The following is a 19,221-nucleotide window of genomic DNA, read 5'->3' as shown; positions in this document are numbered from 1 at the left end:
GTACTGTGCTAAGTGAAATAAGTCAGGCAGCAAAAGAGAAATATCATATGATTTCACTCATACGTGGAATTTAAGAAACAAAACACATGAACATGGGGGAAGGGAAGGAAAAATAAGATAGAGGGAAGCAAACCATAAGAGACTCTTAAATACAGAGAACATTTAGGTCTGAGGGTTGCTGGAGGGGAGCGGGGTAGGGGGGTGGGCAGGATGGGTAATGGGCATTATGGAGGACACTTGTTGGGATGAGCACTGGGTGTTACATATAAGTGATGAATCATTGGGTTCTACTCCTGAAACTAAGACTACACTGAATGCTAATTAACTTGAATTTAAATTAAATTCAAATAAAAAAAATTGTGTTCTCATGCTTCCCTGCCACCCTGTATGTCACATTCAGTCTTCCTTCTGCTCTGCCCCCAGGGATGAAACCAGGAAGAGTTCTACCCTTCTAGCATTTTATTTCTTTCTGCCCATGTAGATCTGTGACTTAAAAAAAATTATCATCATTTAATTCATTCAGCTTATTCTTGTTTTCTTTTGCGGGGGCGGGGGGTGGGGACAGTCTTGAGAATTTCTACATCCTAACTGAAAGGAATGAGCATATCCTTATCTTCTTTTTACTTCCCTTAAATTCAGACATAGTGCATCCCTGTATCTAACCAGTACCTGAGAAAGCTTCATCTTGGTTATACTTGCAGATATTTAGAAAATGAAGAATCTGGATTTGTCATGCAGGGCTTGTCTTATTGAGTCATCAGTAGGAACATGGATTAGTAGAAATGAATAGAGCCTTAGAAATTAGTTGGGGCGCCTGGGTGGCGCAGTCGGTTAAGCGTCCGACTTCAGCCAGGTCACGATCTCGCGGTCCGTGAGTTCGAGCCCCGTGTCAGGCTCTGGGCTGATGGCTCGGAGCCTGGAGCCTGTTTCCGATTCTGTGTCTCCCTCTCTCTCTGCCCCTCCCCCGTTCATGCTCTGTCTCTCTCTGTCCCAAAAATAAATTAAAAAATGTTGAAAAAAAAAATTTAAAGAAATTAGCAAGACCCCCTTCCCATATTTTAAAGTATACAAAACTGGCCCAGAGGGGACAGAGGGCCAGCCCAAGGTTAGTTACAGAGTCAGGACTCTGACTTACCATACATTTATCTTTCCACTTTTGAAGTGCCTGCTTCTTGAAGCCTCAGTTCCCACCCCAGTAAAATAAGGGGGTTGGATCAGATTAAAGGCTGGTCCCTCTCAGCACCGTGATTCTATTTTTTCCTTTCATTGTGCCTGCTGGAGCTTTCAAGAATGTCAAGGACATGAATCACGTTACATCATTGGAGGACCTTTTCTATTTATGTGTAAAGGTTTGTCAGACCATGTCTGGATCGCAATTCCGGGAGAAAGAATAGCTTACTGTTAAAAAAGAAATAATAACCACAATGAAACAATCTTTAAATTTATTCTCACCAAGTTCAAATGTACTCATGAAAATATTTATTAGGTATTGTCCAGCATAATAAAAACACCACAATTTCCGTGTTCCTCCATTCCCAGAGATGACCGCCATTAAGAGTTTAATCTACAGTTTGCACAACCTGTATGGGCTCACATCACATCTGTGTCTCTATCCCTCCCACAGGTAGTTATTGATTTCCTACTGTGTGCTCGAATACTCTGCCAGATGTCGGGGTGCAGCGATGATAAGGTAAACGGGGTCTCTAGTCTCATGGACTTTACGTGTCAAGGATGGAGGCAGACAAGAAGTAAACAGATGCATAAACGGCCCACAAGTAGAGAAGGCAGATTGACTGGGAAGAGGGCTTCCCTACAGAGGATGATGGGAACATGTGTCTCATGCTGATCTGAGATCCAAATAACACAAAAGAATGAGACATTGTAACACATGAAGTTGGAGTCAGCTGGGGAGAAAATGCAGAGGCCCAGAAGAGGATTGAGCTTAGTGCATTGGGCCTCGGGGTGGGGGGGGGCATGACTGGGGCGTGCAGAGAGGGGGGAGCAGAATCAGATGCAACCGAGAGCCACTTCCACGCCACTCAGAGCCTTAGCCTGGGAACACAGGTAATAGGCTGAGGGCAGCGAACAGTTGCTGGGAGGTTTTAAGCAAAGACTTCAGAGTCTCATTCATAATTTAAAATGGGATAAATACAGTCACACATGTATAATGAATGCTTATACTAAAATAGCTATATGTTTGTACATATATACACATTTTTATTGAGGATGTAGTCCACTGTTTTAGAAGGATGGGATTTTGCTGTGTATCCTCTCTGCCCTATCTTTCAGGTAAGGTATTCCAACCATCTTCACTTATTAGCTTCTAGAGATCACAGGAAGTTCTTTTCAACAGCATTGCACAGATTGTAATCATCTCCTCTTTGGAAAGGGGACATCATGGCGAGGAGGCAGACACATCGTCCTGGCAGCCAGGATGCCTGGGCTCCCAACTTGCTTCTTCCATGAACTCTCTGTCTCATCATAGATAAGTCCCTTCCCCTCTCTGTGCCTCTGTCCCCACATCTCAGAGTCCTTTGGCTTTGACATCCTGTGACTTTAAGTAAAAATCTGACATAAGCAGGACCATTGTGGGGGGGGAAATTCCGCTTTGACTGCTGTTGAGCTCAGAAATGCTGCCAAGTCTTTTTCCCAGAAGACAAAATTGAAACAATTAATGTAATGAGAATACTGATCTCAGAGAGGGCATCTTCAACTAAATAAGGAGAATAACTAAATAATACTCGAGTTATACATTCAAAGTAGCAAGGAGGTAATTTGGTCCAACTCCCATTTGAGAATTTGGTGATCATCAACATCGCCACCTAGTGTTCATCTGGCTTGATGTCCAGCAGAGGAAGCCCACCATCTGTAAGAAACGTACCTTCTCCCCTGAGAGGGTCAAGATCAGCCCCCACCACGTTGAAGAAGATTTGTTTGTTCTAGGTGCTTCCACACCGATAATGTCTGATAGGGACTTCCTGGACTGTAATCTCTGCACTGGGGTGTTCATGTTCTTTACAATGTGACCCCTGCAACTGAGTCCCAACAACCTGGCCAAGAGAGGGCGCTTCCCGGGGGCAGTGAGGCTCAGACTGGTCAGAGGCCAGCGGTGTTCGCTGCCGAAAGGGGTGATGGCAACTAGCTGAGATTCCGTCTTTGAGGAATTCAGCATGGGGGTATAAATAGACCCATAGCATAGGGGCAACACTAGAGATACCCTCCCAGGATGGTGGGTTTGCCCTCCCAATACCCAGTCACCCTGCTGTTGAGATGTGGGGTGAGTATGAGATCCCTCCGTAAGCTCTAAGGGTGTTTAAGCTAGAAATACCAATTGCATCCCCCTCGCTGTGTTGACTAGCCTGGGCCAATAGATGTCCAATATTCTCCTAGCCACAGGGAGTGACTTGTGAACTCAGGATTTTGCAGGGAATTCTGAGAAATTGGCTTCTACTTATGGTTTGAAAACAAAGGCTTGGAACTGGGCCCTCTGCTGGTGTTTCCCTACTGAGAGGAAAGGCAGTTTGAGAAGGAAGCAGATGTGCAGAGGTGGGCAGAGCGGGGAAGCTTGCAGAGAGACAGGATGGGCCTATGGAGCTGTCCTAGATCCTACTCTCCTATCATCAAGCTGGTTTGGTTTGAGATTTCTGTTACTCATGAGAGAAAGGGGCGTGTCCTCTCAAAGAGACAGGGGTAGGGTGCATGTGCTATATCATTGTCAGAATCCAGCAACCCGGAGTTCTCTCTGCCTGAGGCTTGATGATCTGGGCCAGACCTTCGAGCTAACTCAGGTCCTGAGCATTCTGGGCCCTGGAACTGGGCACGTCTTCACCCTCCTAGCGGGTTTGTTCCGCAACCTCTTGTGGTCACCTTATTTCACAACACACAACTGATCATACCCCCCATCCTTATTCCTGCTTGAAACCTTTTATTTAGGTTTTTAGTGATTCTAAGACATGGAACAAAACTTCTCCTCTGGTCTATAAAGGCCCAGGAGAGGCTCACTCTTGGGTCCTCCTGACCTATGTCACTTCCTTCTAGAAGCTAACTGCTCTGGTCCACCCCCTAGTTCTTAATACAACCCTCACATGTCACCAGCTCCTGGAAGGATAGAGTCATATCCTTCCAGTAGGTGTGTTTGGTGAGCCCGTGAATGCAGACACCAGATCAGCTTGTGTTCACCATTTTCTTCAGTTCCTGGCACAGAAAAGTGGGCAGGGAACCAATGGATTAATGAATGGATACATGAATACATGATTTTCCACCATTAGCTAAACAGGTCAGCTCTTGCCAAACTGACTCTCTACAATTAGCCCTTCCCAGCCAGCCAGCCGGCCAGCCAGCCAATGATATGAAACCCCTAGAACCATGAAATCAGATTCCAAAGGTTTTCCAGGGCACCTGGGTGGCTCAGTCAATTAAGCATCCAACTCTTGGACCAGGCTCAGGTCATGATCTCGCGGTTCGTGAGATCGAGCCCCGATATGGGTTCATACTATGTGTGGAGCCTGCTTAAGATTCCCTGTCTCACTCTGCCCTTCTCCCATTATTGCACACCCATGAGCACGTGCTCTCTTTCTCTCTCTCTCAAAGATAAAATACAAGAAAATAAAGCAAGATAAAACTGAGGTTTTTCTGGATGTTGCATGCTATCAGAAAGTATGGGAAGGATGCAAGAGCCGGGTCCCCTGCTGAGTGATGCCTTGGGAATTGGTCAATTGTGGAATTATTATTATCTGTTCTACCAGACTTAGGGAGAGACTGTAGCTCACCCATTCCCCTAGAGTTTAAGAAATGAGTCTAATTGATTTCAGGGGCAGGGAGTGGCTTTTATAAAATGCATCGTCAAGCCCTTGAGGTACATATATGAAGAAGGCACGAAAGTTTACGTATTTCTTTGTTTTGAAGTCACAGCATCTGCTGTTCTCAGAGCGGCTCTTACCACCTGCCCCGGGGGAAGAAGTTCAGACTGAGATGCAGGTTGAAAGCCCAGGTTTCATCCCGCACTCCACCACTTGAGAGCATACATTCTCAAAATCTAAACATGCATTAGAAGTCCGCCTGCCTTCCTCCTCGTCTTTGTGGACATGGAGTTGGGAAATAGGATGACTCAGCAGCTCAACACTTGATTGGCATCCTTTCCAGATCCCGGTGGGAAGCGTGGTGGAATAGAGCTCAGACCTGGGTGCCACACGAGCGTGGAACCCTGACTCCGCCGGTGCTAGGGTACGGCCTGAGACCTTGCGCTTGAACTCCAAACCTGCTTCCTGATCTTGAAAACAGGGACTCTCCAGCGTTGTGGGCATTAAATACAATGAAGAAGAAGCAGTGAGCAGAGTATACAGTATACAGTATACAGTAGGTGCTCAATGAACCTGCTCTTCTACTTTTGCCCATGAGCTCAAAATCTGCCTCAATGTCTTGTTATCCAGCTCAGGAATTCCAGATCTCACTCTGTGGAGAAGGGGCGTGGCTGGAAGACCCGACGGAGGTGACAGCCAAAGGCAGAGGAGCTGGGCACGTTCATGTCTGCATCAGAGGGCAGGGGGGTAGGTCTTGCCAGTGGAAGAAAGGGTTCTGCGATTTGCTGCCATCGCTTCTCTGTAGACACAAGGGAGACTCGGGCAGAGCAGGCCTGATTCCATGTTGCCCGAGCAGTAAACTAAAGATCCCCTGCCCACCCTGTAAGCTCAGTGGGCACCACTGAGAGTGGAAGGCAGGAGACAGGAGTTGTATGGCTTGCTCCTATAAATTGGAGTCAGACAGATAAAGACAGAACATTCTGTGAGCTTGGAAAATCAGGTCCTCTGTGCCCCCCTAAACTGCAGGATATCAGAGATGGAGACGGTCTTAAAGAGATTCTTGCATTTTCCCGAGGCCAGAGAGGGAGCGTAAGTCCCCCACGGTAAACTGGAGGGTTGGCGAGACTGGAATGTGCTTGTCTTGGCCCCGAGTTCAGTAATTTTCCACTTTGCCTCTGCACAGATCATGCGTATGGCAGTCGTTTCCGGGAACTGGAGTCTGGGGGGCGGGGTGGGGGGAGGCTACAAAAGTTCTGAGGCTGGAAGGCTCAGCCACGCTGCCTGCATGGCCTCTGGGGGCAGCAGGTGTGCAGACAGAACAGCAGCCCACCCACCTCTGCCCTCCCTCACTCTCCGACTCCGGACTCGCTTTCCCTCTCCCCTCCTCCACATCCTCATCTGTAAATCAAGAGACATGGACCTGACATTCCAGAGGACCCCATCGAGTCCGAAGTGCCTGTGGTCCACCTTCGCTAGTCAGAGACCAAGCCCACCCACTGTCTCCTAAACACCCCACCCTGGACATAGTCCACAGCAGAAGGCATTAGTGGAGAAGCTGACAGAGGAAAGGAGAGGCATTAAGAGAATGGCACTAAGTAAAAAAAGCCATCAAAAAGAACACAGTGTAGATTTCACTTACTAGAAAGGTCTAGGAAAGGGGGGGTGGTCCACAGAGGCGGGAAGTAGGCGGCGAATGTAGGAGTCTCCATGTTCCATGCTCTAAGCCACAGGAAGCGTAGAAGGACCTTCACGCGTGGCATCTAACTGAAGCCAGGGAGGGACAGGGCACGAAACGGTAACGATCTGTGATTGATGTCCGCGAAGCTGAGATCCAGAGACGAGAAATGATTTGGAAGGTGACTTGTGTGCCTCTAGGCAACAAGGAGGGAGAGGGACCCTACCCCACCCGCCCAGGTCCCCGGACACTTCCTGATGAGAGCAGTAAGTCATGACCGAATGGGAAAGATGGCTTGGCTGTATCTCACGGGGCCTCTGAGCCACCTTTCAAAGGCTGCTCACTCGGCCCTCCCAGAGGCTTTGCCCTTGGCGCCTGAGAACCACACCTCCCTCTCTCTCCAGCCCCTGCCCACCCGGGCCTCTGGGTTTCCTGGGCAGCCCCCACCCTCAACTGCTTCCAACCCAACTTACCCGAGACCCTGCCCTACAACATCTCATTCTTTCTCGTGGTTTCCTCTTCTCAATGTCGGGCTGCGTCTCCAGACCCTTTCCCCTCACGGTCTCCATTTGTGCCTGTCCCTGTGCATGTTGAGTTTCCACAGCCCATGTACCAGCCATGCCAAGCCCACGTCCCCAGTACCTTCTCTGCTAGACCTTCTCTCAGTTTCCATCTTTACTGGAAGGTGGAGAACCTCAGAAGCAGAAAGCTGAGTGGTAATATTCCTCAGCTCATGACCCACCAGCACGGTCACCATGAACCCACTCAGCTCATTCTCCCTCACTCTCTCCGTCTCTCTCTCTCTTGCTCTGCTCTGCCTCTCTGTCTCCCTCTGTCTCGCTCTCTTTTCCTCTCTCCATCTCTGTCTCTCCATCTCTGTCTCTCTGTCTTGCTTTCTCTCCCTCATTCTGTTCTCATTTCTTTCTCTCTCTTCCTCAGTGATGTCGCTTGCCTCCCTGATGGGTAACTGCTACAACGTGTTTGAGATGATTCCCTGTATATGTGGGTACCCTTGTGGAATGTGTGTTAGTGATACTGTGCTGGTATTTCATTTCGAGATGTGGCTGTGTGGCTGAATGTTCCCCTGGTTTGTTCCTTGTCACTGTTCCTGTGCCATAGGAAGCACAGGCGCTCACACATTTTTCCTGCAACCCCACTGACAGGTGCCTGGGTTTTCTTCTAATGCCTCTTGTGCACAAACAGAGCAGAAACGAGCCTCCTTGTATACACTCGCTGTATAGCAGCTTCTGTGCTGGGTCATTGGCTGTGCACCCGTTATTTCCACCAATTCTGCCTCCCCCCCCCACCCCCGATACAGGGGGAGCAGCAAGCTTGCTAAGCCACCAGCACTCACCACGTGCCCTTTGACCCTTCCCCTCTGACATGCCGAATTGCACTTCCTCTCGTCACTTTTGTCACGGTAAAAAGTGATACCTTTAATTGTTTAAATTAGCATTTTTTAATTACGGAATTTGGACATTTTTAACAAACACATTAGTAATTTAGGCTTCCCCGTCTGTCAGTGGGCTTTGTACAGCCTCCGCTCATATTTCTATGCCATTGAAGGCTCTTATTTTATTTTTTTTTATATTCAAGAATCTTCCTTTTTTTATTACCAATATAAATCATGTATCTGTTTCAGGAGCCGGAAGAATCTTTCCCTGGCCTGTCATTAATTTCATTTCTATTTCTTTGAATACGGATCATTATCTTGCATGCAGTGAGAACAGTTCCTGCGCCCCCACAGTTGGGGCTTTCTGTGTACCTATTCTGTCACTCTTCATCCCAGCTGACAGCCCCAACGTGCACCATCTCAGAGCCCACACTGCTCATCATCCCTAACTGCTCCCTCTCCCTCTCTCCCGACTGCCAGTCACCAGCCCCGCCTGTTCTGGAACTCTGCTCCTGCCAGCGCGCTCGCTGCCCGGCTGCCTCTCCCCAGCTCTCACCCGGACTGTCCACAGCCTCCTGACTGGTCTCCCTGCCTCCAGCCCCAGCCCTCCTCCTTCTCTCTCCCTGTCCTGACTGCTCGATGAAAGACCATTCCAGGCACACAGCCCCACTCTATCCCCCAGCACCCCCAAATCCCTCAGTGGACCCCATCAGCCTCAGCAGTCTCCCCTAATACAGCTGCATACCAGTATGGTCAGTTGAGGCTTTTTTCCTTTTTATTCAGAATTCCTAGACACCGACCCAGAATTACAGAAGGAGAATATCGGAGGACAGACTTGCAAAGCTATTTTTTAGTAGCTGATTCACATGCAAGACAGACTGTCTTTCCACTACACCCCGCATGTGGTGCTGTTAGACCCCAGTCCCAAAGATGGCATGCCTCGCTCCACGGGAGGTTGGGCCAGCCCTCTGTGCCCGCGACTCCCACCACGCCGGGCCTCAAGTGCCACTGCAATCATGATGGGAAATTCGTTCTTTCAATGCACTAAACTATTGTTTGGTTCTCTGCCTTTGCAAGATTCACGCCACCTTTTGGGGGATTTTTTTCCCTTGCCTTCAATTCAATTTACTTCTTCCAGTATTCGTCAGCCCACCCCTTCTTCAGGATGCTTTCGTCTTGCCAGCCGCCCTCACTGATGTCGCCTTTCCCTGGTGTCCCTATGGCGTGTCCCACCGTCATCTGCCTTGACCCTCGTGCTTTCCAGCAATTTGTCTATATGTCTGTCTGTTTCACCAGACTCGGAGCGCCTTGAGATAGATCATTGTACCTGGGATAATGGGTCTAGAATTTCAGAAGTGAAAAGAAGAAAGACGAAATCTGATTAACAAAAATCTCAGGGCTATCTACAGAACTGTAAGGAATTGTAAACAAGAAAATGGCCATTTGCTTAGAGGCACGATGCCATCTTTCATAATACGAATGAGTGTGAGCTTCTGAGCCCAGGGCTCAGACCGCAGGCTTACTGGGAGATTCAGTTATCTGTGGCTACTGAAGAAACCACTCCACACTGAGTGCAACAACAAACAAAACCCAATAATTTACCGTCCTCATCATCATCTCATGGTAGTATTGCTGCTTCTCATGGGTAGTGGCCAACTGGACTCAAAGACTCTCACTCGTGGTCTCCCATTCAAGTGCAATCAGATGTGGCTGAGACGCTTCTCTGAAGGATTTGCGCTGCATATCTCTCAGCTGGGGCTGGTTGTTGATGAGGGCCTCAGCTGGACTTGTCGGCAGGGACTCCCCCACATGGACTCTCCACATAGCCTGGATTTTCTCACTGCATTCTGGCTGACTTCCAAGAGCAAGTATCTCAAGGAAGAGAGCAAGGAGCCAACGTCATTTTATTTCACGACCCTAAGCCACATAGGGTCAACTTCCCTACAGTGCACTGGTCAAGGCAGCTACAAATATCCACCAAGTTTCAAGAAGAGGGTCACACACCGCTCCTGTGGATGGGGGGAGTGCTGGGTCACACTGTCAGAAAAACACATGGACTCTTGCTATGGCTGCCCTTGGAAACGCCACCCTCCCCATCAGTAAGCTACTGAACATCTCCGAGACTCAATCTTCCCGTCTGTAAAATATGGACAACAGCACAAACTTCATAGGAATGTTAGTTGTGAGGTTTAAAGATGGTATCTGACTTCTGCTCAGTACACATTAAGCATCTGCTACGTGAAAGCAGAAATGGGTTGAAAATGCCTGAAGTACACAGGCATAATGCATCCATGATAACCATTTGCTTCAAACTCCCTGTGGAAAATGGCAACACGAAGGGCACAAAGTTGGAGCCTCCATTTGGGAATGGGCCTTTATGAAAAAATAGCAGAGCCGTAAATTACTGTAAATGGTCCCCTCAGCCACCACTGCTCCCCTCCTGCCTGTTCTCACCCTCTTTCTGAGTTGCTTTCATCCAGATCTGGGCATATTTCCAGCATCCAACACCCTTAAGTGTTTTGTCCTCAAATATTTCATTTTGGAAAAACTCCAGGTTTAATTAAATGAACAGCCCAGTCCTAAGGAAACGACAGAATATGCCCATTTATACTAAAAGGGGTTTTGTATGTCTCTCTTCCTTTTCATCTTGTTATGTCTCTCATATCCACAGATTCCCCTCCCCCACCCAGATCACACTATACAACACACACAAATTGTATCAAAGAAATACAAGGCCTAGTTTTTTATCATGCAATAATTTATGCTTATATACCTGACCGTTGTCAGACAAAATGGCTGAATGATGAAGGCATATACATATACAAACACACATACAAAGGATTTGTGTAATATGTGTAAACAATAAGGCAAAAAGAAAAAAAGTCACCATGAACATATTACCCAAATAATAACTACAGCATGACAATACCAATGAGTCAACAGGAAAGCTACCGCCCAACCCATCCTTTCTGCTTTCTGCCAAAGGCAAGTTTCAGTCTGAATTTTGAATTTATTATCCTCTTGCTCTTTTAAAAATACACTTACACTATACATGTGCATTTATATCCTCAACAATACAGTATTTAATTTTGCTAATTTGGGGACTTTAAAAATAAATGCTTTCTGAAGCAAAGTGGATAATTCTGAGATGGGACCTGGTATAGAGTGGTAACTATCTTGGAACATGGGAAAGTGAGTTATGGTCAATCTAAGGTATTCAAAATCAGTTAAAAGTAACAGCAACACCAGCATAGTTCTTGCAAGTAAAGTACATCTATAGGCTTGTCCTATAGACCTCCAGCTTAAAACCCTTGACTTTGCAGGAAAAAGTCTGAGCCCCCAAGTCATGGATGCATGGCTCCCTAAAATCTGTCCCCAACTCACTAACTAGCTTCTTATTTCACTTGCAATAATCAGGATGTGGAGTGACCTCATTATATATGGCCAGTAGAAGTGTAGATCTGTCAGAATGCTATGGAAAATTTTTAGTGCTAATTATTAAAGATGGTATACCCAAACTCCATGACTGAGCAATGCCATTCAACATAATATATAGTCAATGGAAATGAATGTGTATCAAAAAATATATACAATGATGTTTTATCTAGATTTATTTATAGCACCTAAACTAGAAGAAAATGTACATCAGGAATTACCAACATATATTCCATCCCACACACATTTCTTACAATAAGACATCAATAGGGGCACCAGGGTGGCTCAGTTGGTTGAGTGTCCTACTCTTGATATCAGCTCAGGTCATGATCCCAGGATTGTGAGATCAAGACTCGTGTCAGGCTCCTTGCTCAGTATGGAGCCTGCTTAGGATTCTCTCTCTCTCCCTCTGCCTCTCTTCCCCACTCATACTTGCTCTCTCTCTCTCTCTCTCTCTCGCTCTCTCTCTAAAATAAATAAATGGACATTTTAAAACAAGACAAAACACTTAGGACATTAGTACTTTTCCATTGAAAGGTAAAGTTTTGTTTTTTCTTTCCTTGAACCTAGACAAAGTTTTGTAGTTGCCTTGACCAATTTAATGCAGTGGAAGTTATTCTGTGTGACTTCCCAGTTGGAAGCTAGGTAGTAAAAGGAAATTTAACTTCTGCTTTGCTCTCTTACTCCCTCAGAACACTCAGTTTTGAAACTCAGACACCATATTATGAGGAATCCCAACTCACATGAAGACACCTCATGTGGGAGCTCATATCTCAGCTGGCAACCAGAATTAACCACCAGGCATGTGATTGTAGAAAAACAGCCTTTCAGCTGAGCCTCAGATTTTGCAGAGTGGAGATAAGCCTGCCAGACTGTGCTCTGTCCAAAGTCCTGAATCTATAAGTACAGTAGGTGGGCTTGTGTCATGCTACTGAGTTTTGGGATGATTTGTTATGCATCGTAACTGGGACAGTTATGCACAAAAATGAATAAACAACACCCAAAAAGTTAGAGACATTAGCAGAAATGAGTACATACTGATGAGTCCCTTAACACAGAGTTCAAAATCATGAAGAAACCATTCTATAGTAGTAGAAGTTGGAAGAAAGGTTACTTTTCAGGGTGTATTTACTAGGAGGAGACAGGAAAGAGGATTCTAACATGAAATAATTTACTGCATCTCAAACCGGGAGTTTGTTCCACGGCTATATTCACCTGTAAAAATTCATCAAGACTTACACAGCAGATCGCAAACTGTTTATTCAAAACCAAAGCTCACAAAAGCAAAAGCAGAGCTGTTCTGATTGAGGTGGGTGTGAAGCTCCTGGGCCCCCTGGTTCTGCTCCTTCTTATACCAGATTCCTGGAGCTCCACAGGAATGTGGTTGTGACCAAGGGCGTTCTGGTTTTCTATGCCATCGTCTTTGTATCTCCGTGACCTACCATTGTGTCTGGTATGCAACCGCTGGTTAATAAATGCTGAATTCATGAGTGAATGAGTGCATGCAAGATAGCTTTTATTTCTCCATAGCCCTACAAGAGTTCCTTCTGGTGGACAGAGAAGAAAATCACTTGGAAAACTTCTGGAACTGCACTAATTCTTTCAGACATTTAAGTAGCTCTTTAAAATCATTGGACAAATTGCTGTCCATTTTTAAAATTACTGTCTATTTTGTAATTTTTGTTCTTCCGAGTAGCCTCCCTTGTTGAGTGGGAGCTTAGACTGGCTGTCTCATGCCATTAACCCTAGTTGCTATATACACAGTGAGGAGGGCACCTTCCTCAGAGGAATTCTCAAAAGAGACACCAGTCACATTTAAGCTGTTAATAAACCACCATGTTTTGTACACTTTCTTCTGCTTGTTAAAATTCTGTTCATTCTTTAAAACTTTAATTAAACATTTTATCCTTCTTAACGTATTTTCTAAACTCTTTAGACAGAATTGATGGTCCCCATTAGAGACTATATATTTTACTGTGTATATACACAATTGCTAATGTGTTATATAATGGGATATATCCCATCAAGGGTTATATATATATATATATATATATATATATATATATATATATCCTTGACTTTATCAAGAGGGAAGTGAGAGATCTTAAAAGGAATTCTACTGAACGCTTCTCATGTCCCAGCAATATATAAAAAGAGCTATATACTTTGACCAACAGGGATTTATTCCAGGAATGAAAGGTCAGTTTAATTTTAAGATTCTAACCATTTTAATTTGCACATTAACAAAATACAGGAGAAAAGCAGATAGGAAGAGGAAAAAAAAGATGCCCACCATCATCACCTTTAATCAACTTTTTCCTGGACACACTAGCCAGGCAGTCATGCACACAAAAATAAATAAAAGCCATAAAGATTTAAAGTGGAATTTAAAAAGCCATTTCTCTTCATAACTGACATGATTATGGATGTAGAAATTGCCTAAATATATAGCTAGAATTAATAAGTCAATTTAGCAAAGATGCTGAAAATAGGAAAATATAAGATCTATATAAAAAGCAATTATGCTTATATATTCTAGCAGCAACGAATATAAAACCAATCTTAAAACACTACTATTTATATTTGCATAGAAAAATTACCAAGTACATAGGAATAAACCCATAGAAATATATGTAATATTAAAAGTTATCAAATAACTGACAACAAATCTAAGGAAAGGTGGGTAAAACTTCCACACACAGCAATGCAAAGTGTTGCTGAGAAAAATTAAGGAATACCTAAACAAATGGACAGATAATCATGTTCATGAATCGAGACACTTAGTATTATTGATATTTCAATTCTCCCCAAATTCATTTATAGAGTCAATATAATTCCAGTCAAAATCCCAAAGATCATTCTTTATATGTTAGTGTTGTAGATATTGATAAACAAATTGAAATGTTTTATGGAAATGCTATGGACATAGAAGAGCCAAGACAATATTAAATAAGAAAATGTTAGAGACTTATAGGTTTCAAGACTTAATATGAAGCTAAAATAATCAAGTCAATGTGGGTATTGATACAAAGATAGAGCAATCAGTCAAAATAGACCCCTACATGGACAGTAATTTGATTTATAGTGACATAGACTTTTACCGGGAAACAATCTTTTCAATACGCTTTGGTAAAAAATGTCTACTATATACTATATCCTACTACATACATAGGAAAATGAACTTTTCTCCCTATTTCACAACCTAATTTGAGGACAACCACATGCGTAACTCCAAAAGTTAAAATAATCAAGCTTTAGAATAAAACAGTAAGATATCTTCACAACCTTGTTTTAGGAAAATATTTCTTTTTAAAATTTTTTTTTTATGATGCATTTATTTTTGATAGAGAGAGACAGAGGGAGGAGGGGCAGAGAGAGAGGGAGACACAGAATCCAAAGCAGACTCCAGGCTCTGAGCTGTCAGCACAGACCCTGACTCAGGGCTTGAACCCACAAACCGTGAGATCATGACCTGAGCAGAAGTTGGACGCTTACCCAACTGAGCCACCCAGGCGCCCCAGGAAAAGATTTCTTAAGTAGGCTACAAATCACTAATCAGATAAGAAAATAAGACAAATTAGAACTTATTGAAGCTAGGAAATTCTAATCATCAACAGCAAAATTGTAAGACGTGATGAGCTGGACCATGCCTCGGTGACAGCATCTGGGATATGTGCCATATCCTGTGCACCTCTGTAGCCCGGGCCCATACCAGAACCTGGCACTCATTAGTGTTGGGGAGGGTTTGCTTTCTCCCTGTCCTTCTTCTTCTCCCATCTGGTGGCCTCTTGCTGGGCCATATTGGCATGAGTTTCTGGCACTAGCAAAGGGATCAAAGGCCCTCCATGCCTCTTATGAAGACTTGAATCAAGGTCTGCTGTCTGATTGTGGGCGCTTTATTCTGCAAATGTTCAAAAGGAACCATTTCAAATAGCAAGGATGGAGGATTTAATTTGAATGGTTGAGCACATGCACAGACCACGATTCATGTTGCCAAAAAAATAAATAAATAAACGCATACATCTAGGAAACAGACTTTGGAGTCAGGCAGACACAGGTTCAAATTTCAGGAATAGAATATATCTGTTGGTTTTAGACTAACCACTTGCCCTGCTGGTTCTCATTTTTCTTATCTGTATTGGGACAACTGTTTAGTTGTTTGCTTTTAGTGATTAAAATACTGAAATCTATTCCATGAAACACAATTCCCATCATGCTAACGAATATTCCACAATTGTTCTGTATCAAGTATGGTTCAATAGTTCTGAATAGAAATAATGTTTTTAACTTTGTGACTCCTAAAGAGATTTTTCTGGAGAAAATTATAAATATCCATGGAAGGACCAGAATATTCAGTTTTCCAATGCATCTATGACCCATGGAAACATTTTTCACAATAAAGGACTAGTGTTCTATGAACACACATGGGGAAATGATGATGTAGAACAGAATAGACATTTCAAAATGCTATCTGATATTATTGTTATCATTGCTGTTGTTGATATACATATTATTAGGTTATTAATTATTACTTTGCAGTAACAGTAATAATGCAAGAGGCCAAAATCCAAACAAATCTAAGTTGCAGTTCAAAATTCATAAAGCATCATTTTCCAAACAAAACTTTGCACGTTGGATTTTGCTTGGCCCTTCTCCTCTGAATTCTACTAGTTTTAAAATAAACAATTTGAAAATAGACAGATCCCTTCTCCCCTTCCTAATTTGCATGATGGCTTGTAGAGATGGGACTGTTCCATCATAGTAGAGCTGATGCCATTGTTTTTAATTAACCATACAGGGACTTGAATAGATTCAAAAAGAAAGAAAAATCCTGAATGTACTCAGTTACCTGGGTTAATGACTAAAGAAGTCAAGGAAATAACATAGCTGTAGGCTTATATTTTCTTGATTTTCCTACATGACAGCAGACTTAGACATACCACTTTGAATATCTATAATTGTCTGACTTGTTATAACATGGAACTAATGAGAATGTGGACAGAGAAAGTGGTAGACTCACATACTTCTATAATGCCTGTCTTTTCTTCCATTGCCTTCCTGGCTTATGCTATTAATTCCATGGAAAGTTTGAATCATAGTAGTTGCTAGGTAATGAGTGATTTTCCATTATTCATGAGTACATTCTTGTATGCAAACAAGAGCCTCTATGTGTCAGCATTTGTTTTACCTACTGAGATAGGGGCCCCAGACACTGCACTTCTGGCTCTTGGCCCTTCTGTCACCCCCAAAGTCTCTGGGATACATGGAATACCAGAAAGAACCCAGGCCTGGGGCTCTTGCCTCTGGGTTCTTATCTGGACTCTTCCTCTGTGGGAATTTGGGCAATGGTCTCTGTCATTCTTATTCTCTTTCCTGGAGGCACTCAATGCTTTCTAATTCCAAGACCACATGGCTTCAGTTGAACATTAAAATGAAACCATCGGGTCGGATGAAGAATCTGGGGGTCCTTGGTTTGTCGCTGGTCCGAACTATCTTACAACTATCCAGCAGGTATTTCCTTACTAGTTACTGGGCTGTAGGTAACTAGAGAAACAGAGAGGCTCACAATACAGTAGGGGACATAAACATATGCCAATAAAATAATATGGTGTGAACATTCAATACCGATAGGAACATGCTACCAACCAAGAGACCAGAGAGGGGCAGAGTGATCGCAGCGGGCCTCACAGGGGAAGTTACACTAAGGCCAAGGTGTGAAGGCTGAATTCAAGTTTGGCACCTGAATAAGGTGTAGGGATGGGCACTCTGGGTAGAGAGAACAGCCCGTAAATAAGTGCAGTGAGACTGAATACATAACTGGACAGTGGCCAGGCCATCTGACCCACAATCTGCAGCATGCAGTCCACAAAGCCAACCCAGTAGGTAGTCTAGAAGTTCAAACTACCATATCTAGTAATTGACCCAGGCAGCCAAGCAATAACCCCATAACAATTAGCCCCAAAGGGCCATTTCTTGGTTAATAACTGACAGCTTCCCTAATTCTTGTCCCCCACCTCCAGTTTAGGACCAGATGGAAAAAGAAAGAATATTCACCCCTAAGCAACCACACAGGATGCCTCACTTGTAGTTATCGCCACCTCCGTATCCCCCTGTGCCCCCCCAATCAAGGTATACCAGCCTTCCCTTTCTTCCAGTATAAAGCTTTCTCTCTCCTGTCTGCCTTTGAGTCTCTGCCAGACGCAAGTGATGATGGCCAGAACCCTTGCCATAGCCAGCTTGGAATAAATAGCCTTGGCTTGTTCCATTTTGGGTGATCTTCATTTATTTTTACAGGACAGAGGCATAAAACTGGATGTTTTGTGTAGAGAACTAAAAGTGTATACTTGGAGGTGGTTGTGTGTGTGTGTGTGTGTGTGTGTGTGTGTGTGTGTTTCTCTGAACACAAATATGTGTGAGTTGAGGAGAGGGCAGAGGCAGATGAGTTTAGATAAGTGGGCAAAAACAAGGCCAACTAACCTTTTGTAGAATATAATAGTTAACTACTGTTGTGTAATAGTATTACCACAATATTAGCTGCTTAAAACAACACACGTTTATTATCTCAGGTACCATCAGGCAGGAATGCTGGCACGCCTTAGCTGCAGTCAAGCTGAGGCTGGTCTCATCTGAGGCTTGACTAGGGAAGGGTCTGTCCCTGGCTTTTGTGGCTATCGGCTGCATTCAGTTCCTTGTGGATTGTTAGTCTGAGGGCCTCAGTTTCTTTCTGGACATTAGCTGTAGGCAGAAAAATGCACCCTAAAGATGTTTATGCCCTCATCTCTAGAACTCACGATTATGTTCCATGTTCTCCTCTCTGCAGAGGAGACTCTCCATAAGGACCTTGTGTGGGGGAGTGTCCTCCATTATCCAGGTGGGCCAATCTAATCATGTGAATCTTTAGAAGTGGGAACATCTCCCAGTGGCAGCCAGTCAGAGAGAATCCTGACCACAAGAGAACAGTTGAACTCTTGCTGGCTTTGAAGATGGAGGAAGAAGGTCATGAGCAAAGGAGAGTGGGAAGCCTCTAGAAAATGGAAAAGCAGAAAACAGGGGCTCCCCTAGCTCCCCTGGGAGGGAACCTTGATGTTAGCCCCTTGAGACCCTTGTCGGGCGTCTGGGCTCTAGAGCTGCAAGTGAATAAATCTGTGGTTGTTTTAAGTCACTGAGTTTGTGGTGACTTGTTAGGCAGTGAGAGGAAACTAACACAGCCACCCTGGGTGTCTTGCCACATGGTCCTCCCCATGGGAGCTCACAACATGGCAGCTGGCTTCTCCAAAGCCAACAAGGGAGAATGTATCCTTGCAAGACGGGTTATAATTTTACACAACATAATCACGCACATCCAGATCATCACCTTTGCCACATTCTCCTGGTTAGAAGCAAATCACTGGCCTCGCCCACACTCAGAAGAGTGGCTACACCAAGGCACCAACACCAGGTGGTGGGGGGCATGGGGAAGGGCCACTCTGGAGCCTGTCTGTCACAAACACCAGGTGTTTGCACCTTCCTGCAGATCAGTGGTCTGTCTCTTCTCCCCTCTCAACATTGGAGCGACGCCCACGACCACATCTGTTGAAGCCATGCCCTCTGATTCCGAGGAGCCTCACAGTGGAGGGACTCAGAGCCGCCGGGGTCCCGAGCGGTGGGAATTGCTGCTGTAGATATGCGGCAACACTGTGAGATCAGGCTTGTATTTCCAAATGGAGCCTCTGGCTGCAGCGAGGGAGTTGCTTGACCTGAACCCAGGCAGGGATGGTGCACGTGGAGGGGAGCTGTTTGAATCAAGAGCGATTCACACAGTGAAACCAGTTGGAATTGAAAACTGACCAGATGAGACCAACTCTGCGTGGGGAGGTTTCTTTCTGCATGTCTGTGCAGGCAGAGCTGCTCTGGACAGACACCTGGTTTGCACACTGCAC

The 19,221-nt window shown here is 44.7% G+C and overlaps 1 long non-coding RNA gene across 1 annotated transcript; it reads left to right on the top strand.

Annotated features, from left to right (window-relative positions):
- The first annotated feature begins 16,554 nt into the window (after nucleotides 1-16,554).
- LOC122235132 lies at nucleotides 16,555-17,564 on the top strand. Its single transcript, XR_006213268.1, has 2 exons — nucleotides 16,555-16,813; nucleotides 17,323-17,564. It is a non-coding gene; the product is annotated as an uncharacterized LOC122235132 (long non-coding RNA).
- The last annotated feature ends 1,657 nt before the right edge of the window (nucleotides 17,565-19,221 follow it).

The sequence above is a fragment of the Panthera tigris genome, chromosome F2, assembly GCF_018350195.1.
Source record: "Panthera tigris isolate Pti1 chromosome F2, P.tigris_Pti1_mat1.1, whole genome shotgun sequence".
NCBI classification, from domain to species: domain Eukaryota; kingdom Metazoa; phylum Chordata; class Mammalia; order Carnivora; family Felidae; genus Panthera; species Panthera tigris.
Note: the sequence above shows the minus strand (reverse complement) of the source record. Positions and strands in the feature narration are given on the sequence as shown.